This window comes from Symphalangus syndactylus, chromosome 2 (assembly GCF_028878055.3).
Source record: "Symphalangus syndactylus isolate Jambi chromosome 2, NHGRI_mSymSyn1-v2.1_pri, whole genome shotgun sequence".
NCBI classification, from domain to species: domain Eukaryota; kingdom Metazoa; phylum Chordata; class Mammalia; order Primates; family Hylobatidae; genus Symphalangus; species Symphalangus syndactylus.
The window spans coordinates 47,420,421-47,443,707 of NC_072424.2; the positions used below are offsets into that span (position 1 = coordinate 47,420,421).

At 38.3% G+C, this 23,287-nt stretch overlaps 1 protein-coding gene and 1 non-coding gene across 5 annotated transcripts in view; both read left to right on the forward strand.

Annotated features, from left to right (window-relative positions):
• The window catches only part of FILIP1 (filamin A interacting protein 1), a 264,825-nt gene that overhangs the window by 63,796 nt on the left and 177,742 nt on the right, over positions 1–23,287 (forward strand). The window lies entirely within an intron of this gene.
• LOC129478206 (U1 spliceosomal RNA) lies at positions 19,552–19,708 on the forward strand. Its single transcript, XR_008656352.1, has one exon. It is a non-coding gene; the product is annotated as a U1 spliceosomal RNA (small nuclear RNA).

Here is a 23,287-nt window from a genome sequence, read left to right on the forward strand (position 1 = left end):
CTTCTGGTTTGAATACCACCAGACCAACTGGTTTGGCCATAGCCTGTTGTTCGTTCTGGTCTTTAAGGAAGTCAGCTGCATTGGTAAAGTTCACTTCTCAGGGCCCCTCAACTTTTGATAAGACATCCCCAACTTCATTCTGCTCATTCCATAAATAATAATAATGGCTACATGTAATATATATTATCTATATAATATACAACATATGTGTACATTTACTATATAAAATGATAGGAATAACTAGCATATACTTGAGAATATTATTATGTTCCAGGAATTTTGCCAAGCATTTTACCTGGATGATTTTATTTGCTTCTCGTAACAACCCTATGAGGTACTATTTTTATCACCATTTTACAGATTAGGAAAATGAAGTTATAAATGTTAAATAACTTTACCTAGTAGTAGATTTAAAATCCAAATCCAGGCAATTTGACCTTATCTATTCTATAGTTTCAACCACTTTTTAAAATTCAGGCAGTTGTTTATGGAACACCTCCACCTAGATGATTATGAGATGTTTTAATGAAACGTGTAGAATGTGACACTGCAAGGTAACAGCTGCCCCTATAGTATTAAAAGATTCACAAAGTGCAAAGAATAAAGAGATTTAGGGTCAGAAAGCTAACAGAGGCTCTTTTCCGGGATCCCAAAGTGGAATCAGAAGCTTCAATGCCCAGTAGAGTTGGGCCACCCTGGATGAGCTAGGCCTGGGGCACTGAGATGCAGAAGCGATTCTTCCAGTTATTGATGGGGCAATGTGGTTCTTGGTTTCTACACTGCTGGGCTGATTCCCAAGAAGAGGATGCCATGGAGCATTTGATTTTGTACCACTTCGTTTGACATTGTTGGGGCTTTTGTCAGCTGTTGCTCCTATTGACAACTCAGAGCCCCACCTTCTATTGTAAACTTTGAATGTGCTGCCAGTCTCTGCCTTGGTCATAAACATTTAGTTTGTGAAGTGGGTTCTAGATGGAGTTGTATGAAATACTTATCCCCATTGTTGGTAGCAATACTTCTTCAAGAAACCTTTGGTGGAGTGTGTGTGTGTGTGTGTGTGTGTGTGTGTGTGTGTTTTGGTCAGGAGGCAGTGAGGAAGGGGGTAGACGGTGCTCCACATAAAGGCTTGTTATTGGTTCCAAATGACTTTGTTTTAGTAGTGAGTTGTTATTCTGGCAGCACGATGTTCCTTCAAAAAAAAACAAAATAAAACAGAGCGCTTGCTATAGTTTAAGAAAAATTACCTGATCCTTTTCAGCCATTTTGCCACTATGGATCAGAGGCATATTTTATTGGATATTTTATTTAATTATTTTATCTTTATTTACCTGCTTGATGTCCAAATGTCTATTTGGAAATAATTGAAACTTTTGAGTTTCTATTTGCATTTCTGACATTTAACTTTCAGATTGTCTGAAGTAAAAGGAGAGCAATTCTAATAAAACTTTGATGGAGCAGATAATGCTTTGTTTTCTCTTATGCCAGTGGCCAGAAAGACTCCACTTTTCCAGGGTATCACATATCCCAGGTAGTGGGATTGAATATCCCAGGAAGGTGAATGTTTCATATGGGATGAAATATAACAGAATAAATCTCTACCTTCTGAGAAATTCTATTCTAATACATTGAAACAGTAACTTGTCACAACTATACTAGCACACCCCAACTCCCCCTCCCCAAACACACTACATTCGTTATTGGTTAATAGCACAGGACTTGTACTGCTGCTCACCTGACAGGCTAAACATCTTCCTGAAGCAAATATACTGTTTGCTGTGTGATACAGACCTGTTTAATCCAAGTCAATGAACAAGAAGTAAAGGCAGAGAGTATTACATTTCACGAAGGCTGTCTGTTTTCTTGACATAACATCTCTTGATTTCTTTGCAATAAACTCAGTTTTCCTTTTGTCTTCTCCTGTCTTTATGTAAAAAGGTGTAATAGTGTCAAAGGAGAAAAAGGACTGTAATTTTTTTTCACCCACCCAGAAAAAGAGTTTTAGTGTTCTATTCTTTGGAGCCAAAGGGTTTGACTGGTTGGCCTCTAGAAGTATTTTTTTTTCCTCATTCAATTATTCTAAATTTCTTCTGGTACACAACAGTGATAATTTCCACATTAGTCTTTAGCTAATTGTTAAGATATTAACAGCTTATCATATTCATTCCAGAATTAACTAAGACTTCTGTAAGATTTCCTGGTTCTCTTTGCACATCTGCCCCTAGTCTGATTGTGAGCAGGCACAGGGCCTTGAGTACCACAATGTGAATGATTACATGGCTTTGGTCCTGGGGACAGCTGTACCTTACAGGAAACCAAAGGAGTGGAAACCTCTAGACTCTGACCTCACTTGAAACCATCAGATTATCTAGTACTGTGGCTCTCAACACTCTCTGTGCATCAAAGTCACCTGGGGTGCTTTAAAAATGCAGATGCCTGGGCTATGCCCCCAGAGGTTCTGATTTAAAATGGCCTGAGAGGGTGCCCAAGTATTGGTCTATTTTGTAAGCTTTTGTGTGATTTTAATTTGCATCCAATATTGAGAACCTGTTATCACAATCCTTTTAAAGACAGTATTTTAAAAGTACTTTAAAAGATAGTACTTTAAAATGATGAGTGCCACCTCATCATTTTAAAGAAGATAGTACTAGAATGAGAAGTCACTCAGCTCAAGTTACAAAACCCTCCGCAGGTAGAATTGAGTATGGAACTGTGCTTACTCAACCCTTGGTAGTGGGTACTTTCTACACCTTGCAGTGGCTGTGTTCCTGTCTCAAGAGAACTGACACTCAGGATCGTTGCCTGGCTTACTTTTAAGATCTTGACTTAAGGATTTTTGATTACTTTCTAGGTCCATTTCAATGACTGCACCTCAGTTCTGTACAACAGTCACATAGGTGGAAAAAGAAGTAAATCAAGGACCAGAACTTAAGTCCCCTGAGCCCCAGCCTATTACTTTTTTCTATCACACAATCATAATAAACAATAAAGTAGCTAATATTTAATGAATGCTTTCTGTGTTAGGCACTAACAGTTTCATAAGGCAGATACACATATACTATATATTTTACAGATAAGGAGGCTGAGGGAATTGTTCATCCTCCCCCCCAGCCCCCAGCAAGCAGGTGGCAAGTCTGGGATGAGTCCAGGCAATTGGACTCCCCAGCCTGTGCTTGTAAGCTCTTAATCACTTTGCTATTCTGGAGCCCACTCTGAAAATAAAAGGTGTTGAATGGCAGCTGCTCCCTCATTTCAGCATCAGGGGTCTTGTTGCAGCTGGTTATGGTGCCCTTAGTTCCTGCTAACTGGGCTTTCTGCTTGACTAGAGATTGGGTCCTTGCCTTCCCCTCTATTTTCCCAATGACTGGCCCAATTGGAGGCAACCTATTCTCCTCAAGATTTTTTATGATGCTCTATTTCCCCTAGTGACTTTGTTTCTTATTTCCTGTCTTTCCTTTCTCTTGAGGACCAATATAATATTTTATGCCTTACTTTTGGGAACATGTACTTTACCCCAGACATTCTGAACACAAATTCTACCGTCCTGTTTGGATCCTTGACTTTTCCCCTAGTCTTGTGAGTTTGGCTGGGTTCCCCATTTTTCTGGGATTCCTCTGTCTGGACTTTTATACCTCCTGCTATCTTCTCTCACAATACCAGCAACAACAGGAAAGGATTAATCACTTTGCTTTCCTATACAGCAGGTGCATGGGAAACAAGCTGATCTGTCCTGTGAAACTGACAGGTCAGTGTGTTAATGTACTCTGAAGAACTTTTAAAATCTACATTTTTAGGTAGCATGTACAGAATTAATTTTCTTATTGATTCTGTAAGTTTGAAATTCTACAGAGCAGGGTCCTTCACACCTAGAGAAAAACGTATGTGTGTTGTCTGGTAAAATGAACCTTACTAAGATGAAAATCACCAATAGCAAATACTGTAGCACAGATTTTTTTTTTCTGCAATAGAAAGCAAACAAAAAGTGAAAGATTCTTATAATTATTCTGTGACACATATTTACATGTAAATTCAAAAATTTAACTTGATAAATAAATTCTGTTATGACTTGGCACTGTTTTTAGATTCACCTTGAACCAAACAAGTACTCAATAACTGTTTGTTAAATTGAATTCATTAAATGTCATGAAATTGAGAAAGTAAATATTAATGACCAGTTTCCATTCATTGAAGTGAACATAATTTTTTCCTTGATAAACATGGCAGTAACAGTTAGTGACCATTGATGATTATTTCTCTGCTTCTCAGTTTTCTCTAAACCTTTATGGTCGTGTATTGCTTTTCCAACAATATTAGTTAAAAATAAACAAATGTTTTAAATTTCACTAGAGTATCACAGAATAACCAATTCATAACTAAGTGGGAGCTGGACTTAGTAGCTCTAATTAGCATGATGCATACATATTTCCATTAACAGACTAGAATTCTTACTTTAAAATACAGTGGCACAGACATAACTATTGACAAAAGTCTGATTGCAGCTACTAACCCAAAACCACAACCAGGCTGTAGTTCATTAGCTGGAAACGCTCCCATTCTTGGAAATCTATTTTGGAGTTAGGATTGCTCCACTCCTCTACAAGTGGTAAAGCAACAGCTGCCATTTAATTAACGTTTCTGCTGACAGTTCCAGCTGATGAATACCATTGAATTTCCCTATTACCATCAATACTATCTACATTACTCCAAAAGGATATATTGAGTATAATTGCTTGATTTTGCCTTATTTCACCTTATTTCTTTCTCGCATCACTTCTTCCAAATTCCAATGATGCCATTATTTACATCACCATTCACATCTTCCAGGGAATAAAGTCCCAGTGGAACGCATGTGTTCCTGGTGATGTATTGTGATGGAATCTCACCAAAATGAGCACGTGAAATGCTGAGCTCAGAGAAGAGGACAAGGGGGAAAACCAGATGAAAGTGGCCTGTGGTTTTTCAGAAAGTGAAGAATTTTGTCCTTTTGAGGGAAAGATTAGGGAAAAAAACAGAGGTCTTGTTTTTCTACATAGTATTAGTGAAAGATTAAAATCATCCAATTTGAACTATATCTGGGTTATATTGTTATTTCAATTTCTCTTTCCAGACACTTTTTCATAGGAGCTGAATTTCAACAGAGCTCTCACTATTATTGTGTGAGAATTTAGAAGGATTTGGTCTGTGTGAAAGCACATGATTATAGAGTGAGGTCCACTCAGTCTGCTCATCTTAAAGAATATGTCCTGGGGCTCCATCAGGCAAAGCCCATGTTTTGTAGCTAAAAGAGGGGTTGGATTGATGCTGAACTGAGAGAACATAGGATCTAAATGGTGTGGCATCAGATGGTAGAGTGGTTCAAGCTAGCAGCTGGCATCGGAAGGTCTAACATGTGGTTATGGGGTATTCTGGCAGGCGGATAGAGGATGCCTGCATTCTGACACAGGCAGGGAGTCAGTCCACATTTGGGCAAGCTTGTCAGCAGGAGCAGGAAGGAGAGCAGGGAGGTGGGAATCAGGAACAGGATAGCTGTGGAGGAGGAGCAGTCCTAGAGACTGTGAGTGAGATGCCAACATTGTCATACAATGTCAAAACAACTAAGATGATGCTAAATCCTAGTGGTGGGCTAGAGTTCTTTGTGTCTCTCCCGCTTCACATTTAGTAAGAATAATTTACTCATTTACCAAATATTTTTTGAGACGCATATGTTTCAGGCACTGAGCTAGGGATTGGGATACAATGGTGAATGTTATATTATCTCTGCTCTCTAACAGGAGTTATGGATAAAACAATGGCAATTTCAACACCAAGTGACTAGTGGGTAAATGATTTAGTGAGACCACAGAAGTGGGACCACTCACCTGATTTTGGATGGTCAGTGATTGGTCCAGAGACAGTATAAAGTGACTCTCGCTGTGGGAAAGGGAACTGTAGAGGCCGAAAACAAGATAGGGCCTGACAAACAAGGTCTAAGGGAAAGCATCAGACATGAGTGTTATTGAAAAGCTCAAACATCTGATTTGTTACAACAAGTCTACATAGCTGTACAAATAGTGCGGAATTAGTGAGTTGCATTCTTTCACTTACATGACAATTTTAATGTTTAAAAAAATTATGTAATGAAGAGGCTCTGCTATATACATATATGTTCATCACAGTTAAATCTTTAGTGGCCATAATGAGGCAGCCAAAGAAGCCTCTTGCAGGCTAGAAAATTCCTGACCCTCAAACCACATTGCTGAGTATTTTTTCTAAACAGTGACTACTCTCAATATGTCTAAAAACAGATGATGAATGCTTCCTATAAAAGTATTTGCTTTAGGACTTTTACAAGTTTGTGCACTTTGAAAAAATACTTACATATATTCAACACTCCACTTCAAGTGCCTAACTGCTGCCGAGGCAATAAACCTAGGTCGTAGCCAGAAAATTTTTGAAGCACATGTTGGAGAATTGCCTTACCACATATTAAAATGAATTTTGAGCCAGGAGCAGTGGAGGCTGAAGGGAGAGTATCGATTGAGCCCAGGAGTTCATGTCTAGCCTGGGCAATAGAGTGTGACTCTGTCCCTTAAAAAAAAAAAGAATTTTGAACCCATATTAATTAAAATACTTTGGCGGTGGTATCAGAATCAGTTCACATCAGATGAGGAGATCAAGGGAAAATAGAAGGTTCAGAGAAGTATATACCTATAAAAATGGTGTACACTTTTAATACTATAAAAATGTAGTATTATAAAAAAAAGATTTCAAATCTATACTGAAAATATGAATTATTCAATCAGTAGGGTTGAAATAACTGGAAAAATATGAAATTAAATTTCTGTTACAACTTACACTAAAATATGCACTAGATGGACCAGAAATTTAAGTCTAAAAAATGAAGGTGAAATACTAACAAAAAAAATTAAAAACATATATAGGTGGGGAAGACAAAAAGCCAGTAAAACATAAGACTAAAACATTTGATTCCATAAAAACTGAATGAAAACTTTTACACTGAAGAAAAACCCCTTATAACCATCATGAACAAAGTTAAAATTCAAACAGCAATTTGTGACCAAAATAACCAGGAACAAATGTCCTTAATATAAGACTTTTTTTTTTTTTTTTTGAGATACAGCTTTACTCTGTGGCCCAGGCTGGAGTGTAGTGGTACAATCTTGGCTCACTGCAACCTCTGCCTCCTGGATTCAAGCGATTCTCATGCCTCACCTCGTGAGGAGCTGGGATTACAGGCATGTGCCACCACGCCAGGCTAATTTTTGTATTATTAGTAGAGATTGGGTTTCACCATGTTGACCTGGCTGGTCTTGAACTCCTGACCTCAGGTGATCCACTGGCTTTGGCCTCCCAAAGTGCTGGGATTACAGGCATGAGCCACCACACCTGGCCAAGACTCTTTTAAATGGAAATAGAAAAAGAGACACAATAGAAAAATTGACAAATGACATAAATAATTTGGAATAAATATGTGAAAAACTAACCTTACTGATAATTAAAAATCTAATTAAAAGAAGATGTATTATTTCAACAAATACATTGACAAAGACAAAAAAATTCAATACCCAGTATGGTGAGGGTATGAGGAAGTTGTCACTATATGTTGCTGGTGGGAAAATCAACTGCAAAAGTTTCCAGAAAAGCAACAATATGTGGCAAAAATCCTTATAATCAGAAGAAAAATAAGGATATTTCCATTTTGAGAAATAAAAAAATCTAAACACATGCAATGCTTTTGAGAGTACATTGTTTTTTCTTCCTCCTATTGTTCTTAAATCTATTGACTTGTAAAAATTTGGCAGACCTAGAGACTCTTATATGAAAAAACAGCCAATATACTTCTTTCTCAGTTGCTTGATAGGATTTCCTAGGAGGGACCTTGTTAGAATAGGGTTGTTAAAACAAGGCTGCATAGTCCTTAAGTGTCAAGTACATGTTGATAGCAACTTATTTCCTTAGTTATGTATTATTAAAACATAAACTGATAGCCAAAATTGACACATTTATGACTAGATCATGAGGGTGAGGGACCAAGGAGCAAGTGGAAGAAATGGGGTATTGCACCAAACAACTCTTTGCCATGGATCATTACCTAGAATAAAATTGCTCAGGCTCATTAAACTGTTTTGGGCCTGAAATACTCTGAAAAAAATTGGTTTACCATAGTATTTGTAGATACTGGTAGATGCTAAAAGATAATTGACTCTAACCTCTTTTTAGGAAAGATGACAAAGCTGAGACCCAGAAAGTTTAACTTTCTCAAGGTCATACAGCTTATTAATTCAGATGTACGAATTCATAGACAAGCCACAGCACTGTGGCACATATCTTCCTAGAATCCAGAACACCACCTGTCTTGCGTTACTTCCCACGATGTCTGTTGTAAAAGAGCTCATGATTTCTCTGTATCATCATGCCTCTAGCACCACCAGATGTTGAGCTTTTCGGCACTTCACTACCCATCAATCCTGCCTGTTACTCCAGGGGATGGAGAGAGGCTGATGCTAACCTAAGCTCCAGTTACAGAGTGGTGTATGGGGTGAATGTGTCCTATGAGGTGTCCAGTGAAGATGGTAAATGATTCTCAGCTGCTTCTCACTGTACTGACAGCAGGGTCATTTTGTGAATGGGTAGGGAGCAGCAATGTGAGTGAAATCTCACTGAAGATCTTGTGTGCTAACATTTTTCTGCTTTCTCCTGGGGAAGCCCTTTTGGAAGAAGCCACTCCTGAAACATTACCCCGAGTAAAGCTAAGCATGAAGCATTTTAAGCCAAGCTGATCATCTAGATTATCTTTTGCTGTTTGATCCTGCAAAGAATGTGCTGAGATGAGTAGTAGTGCTGTATCACATAAGTTGTCCTTTTCGTTTTCATACATTGGGCGCAAGTGAATGAAATCTCTTTACTTCTCTCATACCCACAGATAAAGAGGAGAGAGTCCAAGCATCATATTTAATTCTGTTAATTACAATGTAAGTGTAAATAATAGCAACAACTGCGCTCTAGTTCCAACTTCTGTTTGATGATTGTCAGACCTAGAAATCTAACAAACAGTACATTATTCAATGAATTCTTCACATTGTTCATTTGTAGCCCCCTTTTCTTTAAACAGTCTAGCCAATTATATTCTCATATCCTTGTTTCCTATTATCTCTTGTAGCCTCCTTGACATAATCACGCTGTGACTTGTGGGAATTGTTTCCCCCTCTTCGCCTTTTCCTCTGGGTTCAGGCCTGGATATGTACAAATTTTGTCCCCCTGCATCACACGAGGACCCTTTCCATTAGGCCTTGTACTCAACTTCCCATGCTTTCCTGAGCTTATTCTTTATTATATCTTATTTCCCTTTTATTAAGAATTTTTTTCGGGGTGGAGCCAAGATGGCCGAATAGGAACAGCTCCGGTCTCCAGCTCCCAGCCCCAGCGACACAGAAGACGGGTGATTTCTGCATTTCTGCTTGAGGTACCGGTTTCATCTCACTAGGGAGTGCCTAACAGTGGGTGCAGGACAGTCGGTGAAGCGCACTGTGCGCGAGCCGAAGCAGGGCGAGCCGAAGCAGGGCGAGGCATTGCCTCACTCGGGAAGCGCAAGGGGTCAGGGAGTTCCCTTTCCTAGTCAAAGAAAGGGGAAACAGACGGCACCTGGAATATCGGGTCAGTCCCGTCCTAATACTGCGCTTTTCCAACGGGCCTGGAAAACGGCTCACTAGGAGATTGTGTCCCGCACCTGGCTCGGAGGGTCCTATGCCCACAGAGTCTTGCTGATTGCTAGCACAGCAGTCTGAGATCACGCTGCAAGGCGGCAACGAGGCTGGGGGAGGGGCGCCCGCCATTGCCCAGGCTTGCTTAGGTAAACAAAGCAGCCAGGAAGCTCGAACTGGGTGGAGCCCACCACAGCTCAAGGAGGCCTGCCTGCCTCTGTAGGCTCCACCTCTGGGGGCAGGGCACAGACAACCAAAAACTCAGCCAGAACCTCCACAGCCTTAAATGTCCCTGTCTGACTGACAGCTTTGAAGAGAGTAGTGGTTCTCCCAGCACGCAGCTGGAGATCTGAGAACGGACAGACTGCCTCCTAAAGTGGGTCCCTCACCCCTGAGCAGCCTAACTGGGAGGCACCCCCCCAGTAGGGACAGACTGACACCTCATTCAACCAGGTACTCCTCTGAGACAAAACTTTCAGAGGAACTATCAGACAGCTGAATTTGTGGTCTCACGAAAATCCGCTGTTCTGCAGCCACCGGTGCTGACACCCAGCCAAACAGGGTCTGGAGTGGACCTCTAGTAAACTCCAACAGACCTGCAGCTGAGGGTCTTGTCTGGTAGAAGGAAAATTAACAAACAGAAAGGACATCCACACCAAAAACCCATCTGTACATCACCATCATCGAAGACAAAAAGTAGACAAAACCACAAAGATGGGGAAAAAACAGACCAAAAAAACTGGAAACTCTAAAAAACAGAGCACCTCTCCTCCTCCAAAGGAACGCAGTTCCTCACCAGCAACGGAACAAAGCTGGATGGAGGATGACTTTGATGAGTTGAGAGAAGAAGGCTTCAGACGATCAAACTACTCTGAGCTACGAGAGGAAATTCAAAACAATAGCAAAGAAGTTAAAAACTTTGAAAAAAAATTAGAAGAATGGATAACTAGAATAACCAATGGAGAGAAGGGCTTCAAGGAGATGATGGAGCTGAAAGCCAAGTTTCGAGAACTACGCGAAGAATGCAGAAGCCTCAGTAGCAGATGCGATCAACTGGAAGAAAGGGTATCGCTGATAGAAGATGAAATGAATGAAATGAAGAGAGAAGGGAAGTTTAGAGAAAAAAGAATAAAAAGAAATGAACAAAGCCTCCAAGAAATTTGGGACTATGTGAAAAGACCAAACCTACGTCTGATTGGTGTACCTGAAAATGATGGGGAGAATGGAACCAAGTTGGAAAACACTCTGCAAGATATTATCCAGGAGAACTTCCCCAATCTAGCAAGGCAGGCCAGCATTCAGATTCAGGAAATACAGAGAACGCCACAAAGATACTCCTTGAGAAGGGCAACTCCAAGACACATAATTGTCAGATTCACCAAAGTTGTTATGAAGGAAAAAATGTTAAGGGCAGCCAGAGAGAAAGGTCGGGTTACCCACAAAGGGAAGCCCATCAGACTAACAGCTGATCTCTCAGCAGAAACTCTACAAGCCAGAAGAGAGTGGGGGCCGATATTCAACATTCTTAAAGAAAAGAATTTTCAACCCAGAATTTCCTATCCCGCCAAACTAAGCTTCATAAGTGAAGGAGAAATAAAATGCTTTACAGACAAGCAAACACTGAGTGATTTTGTCACCACCAGGCCTGCCCTAAAAGAGCTCCTGAAGGAAGCACTAAACATGGAAAGGAATAACCGGTACCAGCCCCTGCAAAAACATGCCAAATTGTAAAGACCATCGAGGCTAGGAAGAAACTATAGCAACTAACGAGCAAAATAACCAACTAACATCATAATGACAGGATCAGATTCACACATAACAATATTCACGTTAAATGTAAATGGGCTAAATGCTCCAATCAAAAGACACAGACTGGCAAACTGGATAAGGAGTCAGGACCCATCAGTGTGCTGTATTCAGGAAACCCATCTCACGTGCAGAGACACACATAGACTCAAAATAAAGGGATGGAGGAAGATCTATCAAGCAACTGGAAAACAAAAAAAGGCAGGGGTTGCAATCCTAGTCTCTGATAAAATAGACTTTAAACCAACAAAGATCAAAAGAGACAAAGAAGGCCACTACATAATGGTAAAGGGATCAATTCAACAAGAAGAGCTAACTATCCTAAATATATATGCACCCAACACAGGAGCACCCAGATTCATAAAGCAAGTCCTGAGTGACCTACAAAGGGACTTAAACTCCCACACAATAATAATGGGAGATTTTAACACCCCACTGTCAACATTAGACAGATCAACAAGACAGAAAGTTAACAAGGATATCCAGAAATTGAACTCAGCTCTGCGCAAAGTGGACCTAATAGACATCTACAGAACTCTCCACCCCAAATCAATAGAATATATATTTTTTTCAGCACCACACCACACCTATTCCAAAATTGACCACATAGTTGGAAGTAAAGCTCTCCTCAGCAAATGTGAAAGAACAGAAATTATAACAAACTGTCTCTCAGACCACAGTGCAATCAAACTAGAACTCAGGATTAAGAAACTCACTCAAAACTGCCCAACTACATGGCAACTCAACAACCTGCTCCTGAATGACTATTGGGTACATAATGAAATGAAGGCAGAAATAAAGATGTTCTTTGAAACCAATGAGAACAAAGACACAACATACCAGAATCTCTGGGACACATTCAAAGCAGTGTGTAGAGGGAAATTTATAGCACTAAATGCCCACAAGAGAAAGCAGGAAAGATCCAAAATTGACATCCCAACATCACAATTAAAAGAACCAGAAAAGCAAGAGCAAACACATTCAAAAGCTAGCAGAAAGCAAGAAATAACTAAAATCAGAGCAGAACTGAAGGAAATAGAGACACAAAAAAACCCTTCAAAAAATTAATGAATCCAGGAGCTGGTTTTTTGAAAAGATCAACAAAATTGATAGACTGCTAGCAAGACTAATAAAGAAGAAAAGAGAGAAGAATCAAATAGATGCAATAAAAAATGAAAAAGGGGATATCACCACCGATCCCACAGAAATACAAACTACCATCAGAGAATACTACAAACACCTCTACGCAAATAAACTGGAAAATCTAGAAGAAATGGATAAATTCCTCGACACATACACCCTCCCAAGACTAAACCAGGAAGAAGTTGAATCTCTGAATAGACCAATAACAGGCTCTGAAATTGTGGCAATAATCAATAGCTTACCAACCAAAAAGAGTCCAGGACCTGATGGATTCACAGCCGAATTCTACCAGAGGTACAAGGAGGAACTGGTACCATTCCTTCTGAAACTATTCCAATCGATAGAAAAAGAGGGTATCCTCCCTAACACATTTTATGAGGCCAGCATCATCCTGATACCAAAGCCTGGCAGAGACACAACCAAAAAAGAGAATTTCAGACCAATATCCTTGATGAACATTGATGCAAAAATCCTCGATAAAATACTGGCAAACCGAATCCAGCAGCACATCAAAAAGCTTATCCACCATAATCAAGTGGGCTTCATCCCTGGGATGCAAGGCTGGTTCAACATACGCAAATCCATAAATGTAATCCAGCATATAAACAGAACCAAAGACAAAAACCACATGATTATCTCAATAGATGCAGAAAAGGCCTTTGACAAAATTCAACAACCCTTCATGCTAAAAACTCTCAATAAATTAGGTATTGATGGGACGTATCTCAAAATAATAAGAGCTATCTATGACAAACCCACAGCCAATATCATACTGAATGGGCAAAAACTGGAAGCATTCCCTCTGAAAACTGGCACAAGACAGGGATGCCCTCTCTCACCACTCCTATTCAGCATAGTGCTGGAAGTTCTGCCCAGAGCAATCAGGCAGGAGAAGGAAATAAAGGGTATTCAGTTAGGAAAAGAGGAAGTCAAGTTGTCCCTGTTTGCAGATGACATGATTGTATATCTAGCAAACCCCATTGTCTCAGCCCAAAATCTCCTTAAGCTGATTAGCAACTTCAGTAAAGTCTCAGGATACAAAATTAATGTACAAAAATCACAAGCATTCTTGTACACCAATCACAGACAAACAGAGAGCCAAATCATGAGTGAACTCCCATTCACAATTGCTTCAAAGAGAATCAAATACCTAGGAATCCAAGTTACAAGGGATGTGAAGGACCTCTTCAAGGAGAACTACCAACCACTGCTCAATAAAATAAAAGATTATACAAACAAATGGAAGAACATTCCATGCTCATGGGTTGGCAGAATCAACATCGTGAAAATGGCCATACTGCCCAAGGTAATTTATAGATTCAATGCCATCCCCATCAAGCTACCAATGACTTTCTTCACAGAATTGGAAAAAACTACTTTAAAGTTCATATGGAACCAAAAAAGAGCCCGCATCGCCAAGTCAATCCTAAGCCAAAAGAACAAAGTGGAGGCATCACACTACCTGACTTCAAACTATACTACAAGGCTACAGTAACCAAAACAGCATGGTACTGGTACCACAACAGAGACATAGATCAATGGAACAGAACAGAGCCCTCAGAAATGATGCCGCATAGCTACAACTATCTGATCTTTGACAAACCTGACAAAAACAAGAAATGGGGAAAGGCTTCCCTATTTAATAAATGGTGCTGGGAAAACTGGCTAGCCATATGTAGAAAGCTGCAACTGGATCCCTTCCTTACACCTTATACAAAAATTAATTCAAGATGGATTAAAGACTTATATGTTAGACCTAAAACCATTAAAATCCTACAAGAAAACCTAGGCAATACCATTCAGGACATAGGCGTGGGCAAGGACTTCATGTCTAAAACACCAAAAGCAATGGCAACAAAAGCCAAAATCGACAAATGGGATCTCATTAAACTAAAGAGCTTCTGCACAGCAAAAGAAACTATCATCAGAGTGAACAGGCAACCTACACAATGGGAGAAAATTTTTGCAACCTACTCATCTGACAAAGGGCTAATATCCAGAATCTACAATGAACTCAAACAAATTTACAAGAAAAAACAAACAACCCCATCAAAAAGTGGGCAGAGGACATGAACAGACACTTCTCAAAAGAAGACATTTATGCAGCCAAAAAACACATGAAGAAATGCTCCTCATCACTGGCCATCAGAGAAATGCAAATCAAAACCACAGTGAGATACCATCTCACACCAGTTAGAATGGCCATCATTAAAAAATCAGGAAACAACAGGTGCTGGAGAGGATGTGGAGAAATAGGAACACTTTTACACTGTTGGTGGGACTGTAAACTAGTTCAACCATTGTGGAAGTCAGTGTGGCGATTCCTCAGGGATCTAGAACTAGAAATACCATTTGACCTAGCCATCCCATTACTGGGTATATACCCAAAGGACTATAAATCATGCTGCTATAAAGACACATGCACACGTATGTTTATTGCGGCACTATTCACAATAGCAAAGAGTTGGAACCAACCCAAATGTCCAACAACGATAGACTGGATTAAGAAAATGTGGCACATATACACCATGGAATACTATGCAGCCATAAAAAATGATGAGTTCGTGTCCTTTGTAGGGACATGGATGAAACTGGAAAACATCATTCTCAGTAAACTATCGCAAGGACAAAGAACCAAACATCGCATGTTCTCACTCATAGGTGGGAATTGAACAATGAGAACTCATGGACACAGGAAGGGGAACATCACGCTCCGGGGACTGTTGTGGGGTGGGGGTAGGGGGGAGGGACAGCATTAGGAGATACACCTAATGCTAAATGACGAGTTAATGGGTGCAGGAAATCAACATGGCACATGGATACATATGTAACAAACCTGCACATTGTGCACATGTACCCTAAAACCCTAAAGTATAATAAAAAAAAAAAAAAAAAAAGAATTTTTTTCTTTCTCATTTTTTTAGATATTTAAAATATTTTAAATTATTAATATTATTTTTGATGGACAAATTATAATTATATACATTTATGGGGTATAATGTGATGTTTTGATATATGTATATAATGTGGCATGATTAAATCAGGCTAATTAATATTCATCACCTATCATTTTTTATAGTGAGACATTTGAAATTTACTCTCTTATTTTGAAATATATAATACCTTATTATTGATTGTAGTCATTCTGCTGTGGCATAGATCTCAAAACTTATTCTTCCTGTCTACCTGAAATTTTGTACTCTTTAATCAAGAACTCCCCATTCCCTCCCTCTCCCCGACTCCAAGCGTCTGGTAACCATCATTTTACTCTCTATTTCTATGACTTAAACTTTATTAGATTCCACATATAAATGAGATCATGCAAGAATGCTTTTTCTGTTATTTCTTCTGCTTCAGTCAGTCTTAGAGCATCTTTCAACATTAATATACATGAAAGCTACACAAAATCAAGGCACTTTTATTAATGTTGTAGAAAAAGTTAGTATTCACAGGGATAATTTTTTTAACCAATAATTAACCTTCGAACTCAATATGTATTATCAATTTCCAATTAAAACTAATAACCCCAATCATTCTCCTGGAAATATCCACCTTGGAGGAACGACCTAACGTTTCTTCCATATTGTTGTTTAACAGAGCAGAGTTCCAAGAACAAATTGACATTCAGTGAGATCAAACCAAACACTAGGGAGCAGGAAGATGGTCTGTCATGACTCTAGGTTTTAACATTTGTTGTTCTATTTTGGAATTTGGTGCTGTAAGGAGGAATAGTGTCTACTATGCTCAGAAACAGGAAGAACATGGTGTGAGTACAAGTGTTGTAAAGGGTGCTCAATATACTAAGAAAAGGCCAGAATCTTCATTATATAAAGTCCTCAGCTAAATTCCAGATATTTTTCATAAGTGCATTGGAGCAACAGCTTAACTTTAAAAGGAGGGTTATAAATAGGCATGTAAAATATGCATATATAATAGGTTGCGCACCATTTTACGAAATATTCCTGAAAAGATTCTGCATAATATTGATGTTTAATTACTTTCTTTAACTCAACTTAATTTCTTTATTAATAGTGGTTGACTTGTTTGTTCAGTTTAGTTCATACCAACTGAAGTTTACAAGTGATTAAACTGAGGGTATAATGTCTTATGTTTTGTGTGATCTGGACCTGACTACAGAAGCAACTTCCCAGTGTCACCTAAATCCCAGTTAAAGTGAAGGACAAATTAGGAATCATGATACCAATAAGACCCAGTCTCTAAGCTGTTACCTGAATATGATGATCATCAATTTTTTTTTTTTGAGATGGAGTCTCGCTCTGTCGCCCAGGCTGGAGTGCAGTGGCGTGATCTTGGCTCACTGCAACCTTCGCCTCCCAGGTTCAAGTCATTCTCCTGCCTCTGCCTCCCGAGTAGCTGGGATTATAAGCATCTGCCATCACACCCGGCTAATTTTTGTATTTTTAGTAGAGATGGGATTTTGCCATGCTGGCCAGGCTGGTCTCGAACTCCTAACCTCAAATGAACTGCCTGCCTCGGCTTTCCAAAGTGCTAGGATTATAGGTGTGAGCTACAGTGCCTGGCCAATGTTACTTTTAATGTAACTATTAAACCTGTTGGCTCTAGAAAGAAAGTAAATGACAGATAATAATAGTACTTTTATTGAGTGCTTCCTACCATATTAGGAACTGTGCTAAATGCTTTATGTGCACGAAATGACTATTATCATTTTCATTTTATGGATATAATCATACTATTTTTTGAATTCTTCCCTAAGACATGATCTAACCTCTTGTCAACTAAAATTTGGGCTTGTCTAAAACCTCAACTATGTAGATTTTTACAGAATGAGGTGAGGCTCATAAAATAATTTTTTTCTAATAGATTTTCTAATACTTGATAGTTTTGATTTGTATACAAAATTCACTATGAAATTTAAAAATCTACCCATAAAGATATTATCAGAGTAAAAACTGTGAGCCACATTTAGTCTTTTTAACTTTCTAAACCTCAGAAAGATTTTTTATTGTTTTAATAACAACATCATCCTAATATAATAAGATGCTGTGCTGTCCTTTGTAGGGAATGGTGGAACAAGGGATGATGGCTAGCCATCATAAATACAACCAGTACTGTGAGCTGATTTCAGGAGGGGAATTGAGCATCCATTATTTCCTAGCAGATTGCTCTCAGGATTATTGGGAAGTAAATATTTCCTTGTAGAAGGCTAACTGCTCTTAGAGCAAATCTTCAATCTTCACCTGTGTCCCTGGAACTACTTCACTGACCAACCCAGACTATGTGTGATTTATAATTCAAATAAACATTGATTTATATTTAAGGTATGCTTTATTGAAAAATTTTAATTATACTCACTTTAAGTTAGAGATCAATTAAACCTGTATTAGTCCATTCTCGCATTGCTATAAAGACATGCCTGCAACTGAGTAATTTAAAAAGAAAAGATATTTAATTGGCTCATGGTTCTGCAGGCTGTGCAGGAAGCATGATACTGGCATGTACTTGGCTCTTCGGGAGGCCTCAGGAAATTTACAATCATGGCGGAGGGTGAAGGGGGAGTAGGCATGTCACATGGCCAGAGCAGGAGCAGGAGAGAAGGGGGTGGGGGGTGCTACACACTTTTAAACGACCAGATCTCATGAGAATTCCGTCACTATTGCAAGGACAGTACCAAGGTGATGGTACTAAACCGTGAATGAGAAACCACCTCCATGATCCAGTCACCTCCCACCAGGCCCCACCTCCAACACTGGGGATTACAATTTAATATGAGATTCAAGTGGGGACACAGCTCCAGACCATATCAAAACTTTTGTCTGATATCTTCTTTAAATACCTAATGAGTATAATAGTTTCATGGAAAAAGGAAGCTCTGGGGAACCTAATGTACAGCTCACTCACTGCTGTCATGTCAACTGCAGACCTCCCAAGCAAGCACTGCTGGAAGAAATAAAGAACTAGCATCTCAGTTCTTTTGGTCCCTCTGTTTGCATGCACTGACTGTTCTTCAAGGGAAGAAGCAACACCCATTGTTGGGTCTGACATATGGCTACTTAGTAGTTACTTCCTCCTTCACTTCCAGTCCTCCGGTAGTAGGAGGTGGTAATACAGGCAGCATGGATGTTTAACTGAATCACAGGTATATGATGGTAGCATTATTGTTACAGTGAAAAGTTAGATGTTTAATAATAGGGCACTATTAACCAAGAAAAGGTGAGATTTGAATAGCTGTTAATACATCCACTTAATGACAATCTGCAGACATAAAATGTGAGAGTAAATGATATTAATAAAATAATATATTGAGTAAAAATAAATGCATTACAGGCCGGGCGCGGTGGCTCACGCTTGTAATCCCAGCACTTTGGGAGGCTGAGGCGGGCGGATCACGAGGTCAGGAGATCGAGACCACGGTGAAACCCCGTCTCTACTAAAAATACAAAAAATTAGCCGGGCGTCGTGGCGGGCGCCTGTAGTCCCAGCTACTCAGAGAGGCTGAGGCAGGAGAATGGCGTGAACCCAGGAGGCGAAGCTTGCAGTGAGCCGAGATCGCGCCACTGCACTCCAGCCTGGGCGACAGAGCGAGACTCCGTCTCAAAAAAAAAAAAAAAAAAAAAAATATAAATGCATTACAGAAAGTATCTTTAAGATTCTATTGCAAAAATAAGAAGACTGTATTTCTAACATTAACAGTAACCATTTCCATTTGGAGATATAAATGTGTGATTTTAAATTTCTACAATAAGCCTGAATTACATTTAATAAGGAAAAGAGTTGAAGCTATTTCAAAATAATTTAATGGATCAGTTCACGTGGCCAAACAGATGAGAAATACTTCATTTAAACTCAAAATTTAATGAGATATTCTCTGGAGGTCATAGTGCCAAAATTGTATGTGTGTATGTTTATACCCTTACCTTCGTCCATAAAAAATTTTAAAACCATGATCATGAAGGTGGTTTTCCCAGGGCGAGGCTCATCCATTGCACTCCAGATGTGCTGACGCCTGTGGTTTCCCCAAATGTGGGAAAATGAGCTGCATAATTTGTGGTAGTGGGGGTCTGTGTTCATGCTTTCCCCTTAAAAAAAAGTTTTCATGTAGATTTGGTAGAGATTGTTATACGTTGTCCCAAATAAAACTGTGTCTTTATATTTTTAAATAAAACATTTCTTAGTTAGCATATGCATGGACATTTTGCTTTCCCATGAGTGAATTTGTTTCATTTTGTTTTTTAAAAATCGAACAGTCACATATTTACAGAAAAGCTGGAAGCACAGACAAAGGCTTTTTTTTTTCTTGAAACACTGGAGAATAATTTCTGATCTGATGTCTCACGTTTCTTTAGTTGGATCACCTACAAACAAGGATATTCATCCGTATAACTACAACACTAGCATCAAGGTTAGGAAATTAACATTGATACACCACTATCATCTAATACTCAGAACCCATTCAAGTTTCTCATTTGTCCAAGAAATGTCTTATATAGTGAAATAATTTATTTCAGAATCACGTATTGCACTTAGTTGTGTCTCTTTAGTTTATTTCACTCTGTAACATTTCCTTAGCCCTTCCTCTTTGACCCTTTAAAGTCCTATAACATTATTGTATCACAAATAAGCACTCTGAGGTATCAAAGAAATGATCCTTCCTCAAGATTGTCCGTAAAGTTAAAAAGCAACATACGATCTTCTCAACTTTAGTCAGTTTGAAAGTAGCCAGACCTGGTTTCATATGCAACTGAAAAAGTCTTTGCTCTACCATACCCACAGTCTTCCCTCTAGAGTATAGACCTTAATTAGAAAGGTAGAAAAATATTGAAATAGGTGATGAGAAAAGTAAAAATATGGCTAAGAGAATTTGAGATTTGGAAATGTGCTGTTTCTTTCAATCTTTATGAGGCCTAAGATGGGGTTTTTGGAAGACGTAATATTTAGGACATACTTTATATTATGTCTCTGTGACCAATATATGTGTTGTGGAGATAATTTGATGCTTTTAGTTCTTTAAATATTTCTTCTTAAATAAATCCATTCAGTCCATTAACCATAGTTAATGTTTTCCCACTGGTTTGTACATGTCATAGTTAAAGACCAATGTAGACTAGCGGGGAAATAGAAGAAGAAAAATTAGTACATTCATGAATTATTCTCTGTTCTACTTTAGACAAGTTAATTTTCCTTAAATTATCAGGTTCCATCTTAATCATAGGCCATTTGTGGTTATCAAGAAATAAATGTTTGTATGTTTGGCCTTCACAGTCTTACATTTCCCACTAAAAGCCAAATTCAATTAGTCCTTTAACATCTTATCACAAAACATTCAATGTGGGAATCAAAATTTTTTAAAAAATGGATAATTCTTAAATTTATAAAATTGTTCTCCCAATGAATATTAACTAAGACTTGAAGAAGACTATTCTATTAAATTAACATTCAAATGTTATAATTCTATTAAGAGGGTAACTCTTATTTCCAGAATAATCATTTTAGAAATTAAAGAGCACTTATATCATAGCACCCTGGGTGGGTAAATGAAACTTCATCCAAAACATGGCCCCCCAAAATAAAGCCCCACCCAAGATTACCTTTCATTTTTTAAGACCAGAGAGTAAAGGATTATACTCCTGTGGTATGACATGCAGCATCTTTGGATTTTCCAGTAATATGAATGAAAAGAAGAAATAGCTTAGATTTTATAAAGACTGTTGTTTCACTGATTTCACCAGTTTAAAGCAACTTGCTTGCAGTACTTTGTAATTATAATTTGTACATTAAAAATTTAAATTACCTTAATAATAGAGTCTCCTTATAAAAAATTATAACTTTACAGACCAAGCTGAAGTACCCTTTGATTATTCCCCTCTCCAATGCCCCTATCTTAGTCTTCTCTCTAGAAATAGTCACTGTTAACAATATAATGTACTTGCTTCCAGACTTCTCCATAGCGTTGCTCATAGAAGAGGTATCTATGTATGTATTTTAGCATAAATGATATATACATTATTTCACCTAACAACATGACTTAGACATTTTTTCAGTACACATAGGTTCACTTCATTTTAGAAAACTGCAGCATGGTCTTCCATAGGAAGGATGCACAATTATTTCTTTAGCCAGTCCTGATTTTGTGAATATTTAGGTTGTTCTGAATTTTTCACTGTTACCAATAATATTATGATGCAGATCGTTGTACTTGCTTCCTCAATATCTACTCCAACAGTTAGTTGACTCTGAAGTAGATACGAACAGTAGAATTTTGAGGTGACAGGATATGCAAAATTATCCGTGAATGCGCAATACTTGTATTTAAATTCCCTTCAGCAGTGTATAAATATACTTATTGAATTTAAATTTGAATTTCTTCCATCAAAGTGAGGTTCGGTGCCAGTTTATATAAATCTTGATTATTTTTATTAGTTCTTCTGTGAGTTACCAGTTTATATTATTGGTCTATTTTTCAAATAGATGATTCTTTTCTTTCTTTAAATGATTTGTTGATTCTAATCCTTTATTATTATTTAGGTTGAAATACCTTCTCCTAGTACTTGTCTTTTCACTTTTGTACTCCCGTGGTTGATGTAGTTAAACTCATTATATTTTCTTTCTTTTTTTTTTTTTTTTGAGACAAGGTCTTGCTCTGTCACCCAGGCTGGAGTGCAGTGGTGTGATCTCTGTTCACTGCAACCTCCACCTCCCGGGTTCAAGAGATCCTTCCACCTTAGCCTCCTGAGTAGCTGGGACTACAGGCACTTACCACTATGCCTGGCTAATTTTGTTATTTTTAGCAGAGATGGGTTTTGCCATGTGGCCTAGGCTGGTCTTGAACTCCTAGGCTCAAGCAATCTGCCTGCCTCTGCCTTCCAAATTGCTGAGATTACAGATGTGAGCCACCTCGCCTGGACTCATTATATTTTCTTTTATGGCTTTTACTTTTTGTGTTTTATTTCAGAAGGTCTTCCTGACTCTAAGGCACCACATATTTGCCTAGGTTTTCTCCTAATAATTTCTTATCATTAAAAAATTTTAAGTCTTAACTACAATTTTGTGAACAATGTAAGATAAAATGAAACTTTTATTTTTTAAAAAGGGACAGCTAGTTAGTCTCATTGATTTGAAATGCCATACCATTATTTTCCCATTGATTTGAAGTTCCACTTTTATCATATTTCATAAACATGTGTGTTCTATAGATACAGGCATACATATATACATACATATTTATCATTTAAATAAACATCTAGGTTGGTTCTATGATTATTCCTCATTCTACAGACAAGGAAACTGAGGCACAGAAATATCAAATAACTTGCCCAGCAACACATAGTCAGGAAATAGTGGAGCAAAAAATAAAACCTGTGGATCTAGATTTAGAGTCTGTGGCCTTAATGACTATACTTTCTATACATTTTCTGTTTGTGAGTCTGTTTTTTGAACTCTATTCTGTTTCTTCAAACTACTTGTGTATTGTTGCATTAATTCATCAATTTTCTTCCCAATTACATTTTAAAAACAATCAATGGCAATATATAGAAAAGTTGTTTTTTTTATGTTGTTTTTGTTTCTTGCTATCTTGCTGAACTCTCTTCTTAGTTATAGAAGTTTTTCCTTTGATTATCTTGAGCTTTCTATCATTTTCTCTGTAAATAATAACAGTTTGC